The sequence below is a fragment of the Zea mays genome, chromosome 5 (genome assembly GCF_902167145.1).
Source record: "Zea mays cultivar B73 chromosome 5, Zm-B73-REFERENCE-NAM-5.0, whole genome shotgun sequence".
Classification (NCBI taxonomy): domain Eukaryota; kingdom Viridiplantae; phylum Streptophyta; class Magnoliopsida; order Poales; family Poaceae; genus Zea; species Zea mays.
In genome coordinates this window covers 67,049,793-67,055,792 of record NC_050100.1, presented here as the reverse complement: position 1 = coordinate 67,055,792, position 6,000 = coordinate 67,049,793, and the positions used below count along the sequence as shown (strand labels likewise).

General features: G+C 44.5%; 1 pseudogene; it reads left to right on the top strand.

Annotated features, from left to right (window-relative positions):
* Positions 1-647: 647 nt before the first annotated feature.
* The window catches only part of LOC103628254 (TORTIFOLIA1-like protein 3), a 46,174-nt pseudogene continuing 40,821 nt past the window's right edge, over positions 648-6,000 (top strand).

Here is a 6,000-nt window from a genome sequence, read left to right as displayed (position 1 = left end):
ATAGAGATAGAATGACCTTTTTATACATATAGGTCTGAGTCAATGCTATAAACTTTCGCAAGGGGCATAATTGTAATTTGTCACAGGCTGCGACCTGTGCCTATAAATAGATGAACAGTACCTCTGTACTATTCACGTGAATCTGTCATTTGCTTTCGCATCACGCTTGTACTTTTGCCTTCCGCAAGACCGAAGGTACATTTGTAATTCAAAGTCATTTATATTCATTAATACAAGTAGAGATAATTCTATGACAATATTTAAATGTTTATTTCATATTCTATAATTTATGTGAATGCATCATTCTTCGTTGTCATGCTTACGAAGGTATGTCCTTCGTAACCTTCGTCCGAGATGCTTTATATCCCGAAGGGATATATCGTTATGGAGGACGAAGGATCTTAACACTTAACATTTTTTGTGTTGCCTTGTTCTTAATTCTTAGCATTTGAGAACAAGTCCCCAACACATCTTTTGTTTGGAAAGAAATTACTTGGACTACCCAACTTGATAAGACTCGAAATAGATCCATTTCATTGAGGTTTTATTCATACCACCTGCTACAGATACCTTGAAATACTGAAAACACACATCCCACCGTCACTATTATTTTGCACTCTTTCTAAAAAAATCAAGTTGCGTTAGCTATGAACAAGTAGATAGAGGAACAACCTCACAACAGCTGCAATGCGATCTTGTTTGATGATCTATGCCTCTGTCTATATATTTTAAACTCCATTCTATTACTCTATCTGCAGTATCAGCGTCAAAATAAAGTTATGATCATAAGAGTCCGCTCCGTCGCCACGCGCTGCGCGCCCTGGCGCTCGTCGCGGCGTCCCACCCGCGCGATGCCGTGGCCCCGCTCGTCCCGCGCATCCTCGCCGCCGCTCTCCACCGCATCCGGGACTAGGACTCCTCCGTCTGCGCCGCGCTCGTCGACACCGCACGTGTCGCGGCGGCGGCCTCGGCCTCGACGTCCGCCGTGCTCCGGCCCCTCACGGACGCGCACCTCCACGAGCAGGACCAGTGCACGCGGTTGGCTGCCGCGCTCGCCACGGCCGCCGCCGTCGAGGCGTCCACCGTCACCGTCGACCTTGCTTCCTACCTCCACAGGCTCCAACCGCGCCTCCTCAAGTTACTTCGCAGCAATGCCTTCAAGGCGAAGCCCGCGCTCATCACCCTCATTGGCGCCTGCGCAGCCATGGGCACCGATGCCAAAGTCACCGCCTCCATCCCGTGCCTCCGCGATGCAATCGCTAGCGATGACTGCGCAGCGAGGAAGGCCGCGGCGGAGGCACTTTCTGCATTGGCCCTAGAGCACACAGATCTTCTCACGACCTACAAATCCTCTTGCATCACCTTCTTCGAGGCCAGAATGTTTGACTATACATGGCCAAATGGGCGGCCCGGCCCGGCACGGCCCGGGCACGACCAGGCACGGCACAGTTAGGGCACGACCCGTTTGGCCCGTTTAATAGCCGTGCCGTGCCGGCACGGCACTAGTGTCTAAGACCAGGCCCAAGTGTCGGTGTTTTGGGTCCTGTGGAGCAAGGGAGAACCTCGCCGCGGGCTTGCAGATATCGAGGAAGCTTGGAGGACCGCTCGGAGCCGATCAATTGCTCGCCGTCGAACCAAATTCGCCGTGGAGCCGCCTCTCGCCGTGGGTAGTGTCGCTGTTGTCGCCTCCAACCTCGGTGAGTAGCGCATCCAGTTAGTTGCGCTAGGGGCAACGCGTAGTCCGTAGGAATTGAGTTATTAGGGCCCTAACCCTGGGATTGGCCGAACGCTGGCCATGGCGCTGCCTAGGGCACTCTGCGCCGCCGTCTGGGCGCGGGTGGGAAGAAGACAGTGTTCTGACCGTCGATGCATGATGGACGGCCCAGATTAGTTTAAGCGTACCGCTTTAGGCAATTGGTTCTGTGCCGTCGATCGGATGATGGGTGGCCACGAAGTGATTCTAAAGTTTTAAATCCGGGCCGTGCATTGCGGATCGGGTGGCGCGGATCCGAGCAAGCCTAACTCTTCGCGCGATATAATCTGAGTCATCCAGATCTAATCCATGGGCCGAAATCAGCCCATACCCCTTCGCCGCGGCCATTTTCTAAAAGAGCCCCCTACCTTTCTCGGTATAAACCCGCAGTCCTCCGCGAGTAGGTCCTGAGTCTTGGGAGCATTTGCATATTAAACCCTGAGGTATCTATTATTAGCGCGCGCAGTCCAGTGTTGTGAGAAAATAAGAAAAAGGGTTTAGAAAAATGGATTTCTAGTGCCAAAATAATTCCAGAACTTATATAACTTATAGAAAATTCATATTAAGTCTAAATGAGTCCATTATAATTTCTATAATTCTATAATATTATTTTTTATCACATAGTACCTCTGGTTTAACATGAAAATTGTATTAAAATTAATCTCTTGGTTAATCTTGTATTGAGTACATAAAACCTTAAGAAATTCATAACTCTTCCGTTCTAACTCTGATTTGATCCGTTCAAGTTGCGTTAGTCTCGTAACAACGCGTAGATCATTATTATGCAGTATATTCTTATGTTTGGTGTGATGTTAATTTTATCTATGTCATGTTTGTTTGTATTGCTACGACTAGCGCGAGGCTACGAGTCATTTGAAGATCATCCTGATATCTGGAATCTCAAGTCCCAGGCAAGTTGTGCCCTTGATCACTTCTTTTTACCTACTCATGTTCTGATTAATCATAATGATCTGCATAGGTTAATTTTGATGGGACCCAATAGGTCACCCTAGTTTGTTCATCCTGAATACCTTGTTTACCCCTGAATCACTTGGGTAGTTCTGCTACTGCTTTATATGGTTTTGGGTTAATATTTCATTACATCTATGTTCCAATTATGTTGTTATTCTATTTATGTTCATGACAAGATCATTAAATGTTAATTGGAACATAGAGCTTAACTTGAGAAACACGTGCCACCACAAGGGTTTATGGACGCCCTTGGCTGATTAATTAGGAAACCTAGTGGAGGACTACCTTACCCGAAAGGGGCAAGGGCAGTAGGGGAGTGGTCAGTGTAGGGAGGCCCTCGGGAGGATTTTGCTGCGATGGCGGTCCTGCAAGGGATTCCTGCATTGGACCTTCCTATAAACTGTAGCGGGTTTTCTGAAGCTAGTGGAACTTTGTAAAGGCCTCGTAGTGTTACCCTGCCTCGCCTCCTCGGTAGAGGTGTATGGGAAGTCGCGATCCCTTGGCAGATGGGTAACATGACTTGTGGGTAAAGGGTACCACCTCTGCAGAGTGTAAAACTGGTATACTAGCCGAGCTCACGGTCATGAGCAGCTCAGGACTCTCTGATGATTAAATTATGGAACTAAATTCAATTTGTCATATGCATTGCATCGCAGGTGAAGTTGTTAATTTTGTTCTACTATTTAATTGGGTTGGTATTTACTTATACTTAGTAACTGCTAATAAAATTTTGACCAACTTTAAAAGCAATGCTCAGCTCTAACCATCCTCTTTGGTAAGCCTTACACTTCACGTGAGCTCCCACCTTTGGCGAGTTCATGCACATTATTCCCCACAACTTGTTGAGCGATGAACGTATGTGAGCTCACTCTTGCTGTCTCACACCCCCCCCACAGGTCAAGAACAAGGTACCGCAGGATGAGGCGCATGGAGGATGCTGTGATGAGTTCGTGAGAGAGATCTAGGCCGTCGTCTCCCAGTCAACTTTGGGTTGCTGGACCGTTGTCTCCGTATAATGTAATTATTTATTTATTTTGTATAGAACTCCTATTATATAGTAAAGTTGTGACATTCGATCCTGTGCCATGATTCATCATATGTGTGAGACTTGGTCCCAGCACACCTGGTGATTATGTTCGCGCCCGGGTTTTGGACCCTAAAATCCGGGTGTGACAGAAGTGGTATCAGAGGAATGTTGACTGTAGGACGAAACCTAGATAGAACTGGACAACCATTACTTACTTACCTTTGCTACTCTGATTCTTTTCTAAACTTTTCTTAATCTTTTCTCATCTATTTCCGCTTACTCTGATTATTCTTACCTTTTCACTTCTAAAAGACAAATGTGGATTTCACACTTTGAAATCCTGTACCCAAAGTGACTTTTAGGAATAGGAGACCTACTCTTAGGAACAAAATCAAAACTATTTTTATAGGTATATATGTGCTTGAATGTTTGTTCTTATGATACATGTCTGATTTGGTTCTTTGATTGAGTGTGATGAATTGTGGAGTAATATCCACAATTGCATCTGCATATACATATAGGCGTAAAAAAACAATATGATAACTCGACAAATTAGATTATTCCTCATTAAAATATATCTAGCTTAATAGATCTATCTTATCTTAAAAGATTCTCTCTTATCTTAATAGATTCATCTTACCTTAAAAGGATTCTATCTTATCCTTCCGACTTGTCATAACCACTTTGCTTACCTCGTCCTAGAGTAACAACCATGACCTAGCCTAAAATAAATAGATCTTATCTAGTTATACCAATCTGATCTAGATCCCACCTAATCTAACATGAGCTAATCCAAATTGAGTTACTTAAGTAAGTTAGACATAAATTAGGCCCTGATTCTGTAAACATATCTTACCCTAAATTAATGCCTTGGATTAACTCGTCCGTAAACAACAACCTAACCTACATCATAGGTTGCCTAATCCAGATATCCTAAAAGCAAAGTAAAACTCTGTTTAAATCTAACTACCTCATGTACCCTAGTTATCCTAGCTATAGCCATATGTCCTCAACTCGGATGGCAACTCCAGGAGGAAGGCCAAAGAAGACCAACATCGTCAAGGAAGGAGAAGGAGATCAACCTCGACATGGAAGAATACGAGTCAAATCAGATTTCGAGATAATTCAAGATTCACCACCCAAGATGAAGTCTTTCCTTATTATACTCATCCTTGCCACGACCTATACTTGCCATAACCGTACCTCATCTAACCTAATAAATGGCTAGACATACAATATTCATATTTTCCAAATCATCTACTAACTGTTATGTAAAAAAAACATGAACAAAACTTTGATTCCCAAAACCAAATAAGAAACTAAAATTCTAGACCAAACCTATTGTATCCCTTTTCTTACAAATCTCGAGGACGAGATTTCTGTTAGGGGGGAGGATTTGTAATACTCAATTTTGTATACAAAGAATATAGAGAGGTCTCCTCATGTCATGTGCCATATTTGCATCATAAAAAGAGCATACATAAAATTTAGAGATGAATTAAAACAATGATAAAAAAATATGCATCATGTTGGAGTTATATGTTTGTGCATTAAATAAAAACAAAAAGATAATAATTATTAGAAGTTGAATTAAACCCTAAATGGGAATTAGGGTTTTGAAAATGAGAAGAAGAGAAATGATATAAAAATATAAATAATATAATTATATTTCTAAAAATGGTACTTTTAACTTCACAAAAGTAATAAAGATTAATGTAGCACAAGTTTGACTTCAAAATTCAAATTCAAATTAAACCTAGAAAGGAAGAAAATAAAATGGGAAGAAAAAGATAAAAGGAAAAAGAATAAAAGAGCTACATGGGCCGACTGCCTCGTTTTTGGCCCATCTCGCTTTTCACCGCGCAGCCCATCTCCGCGTCCACGCCGCGCTGACAAGTCGGACCCGCGCGTCAGTCACAGCTTGCCGCTTCCGCGTCCCTGTTACCCTGGCGTGTGGACCCCAACATCCAGTAGCTTCTTCCTCGCGTAAACAGCTGAAGATCACCGCAACGGCCCCGCTGAAATCGCGCTCGGCACAGCAAATCCCGCCCTGGGTCTCCGCGTCGGTCACTTCCCGGGGACCCGCCTTGTCAGCCGTCTTCCACCCCGCACGTGGGCGCTCGCGGGTAGCAACAAATCGCTGGATCCGCGGAAGATCGGACTTCAACAGACCGCGATTTCTTCTCCGCGATGCTCGCCGGGCGGCTCCCGCGGACTTGCTGCCGCGTATATCGTCAACCGTTGGGCG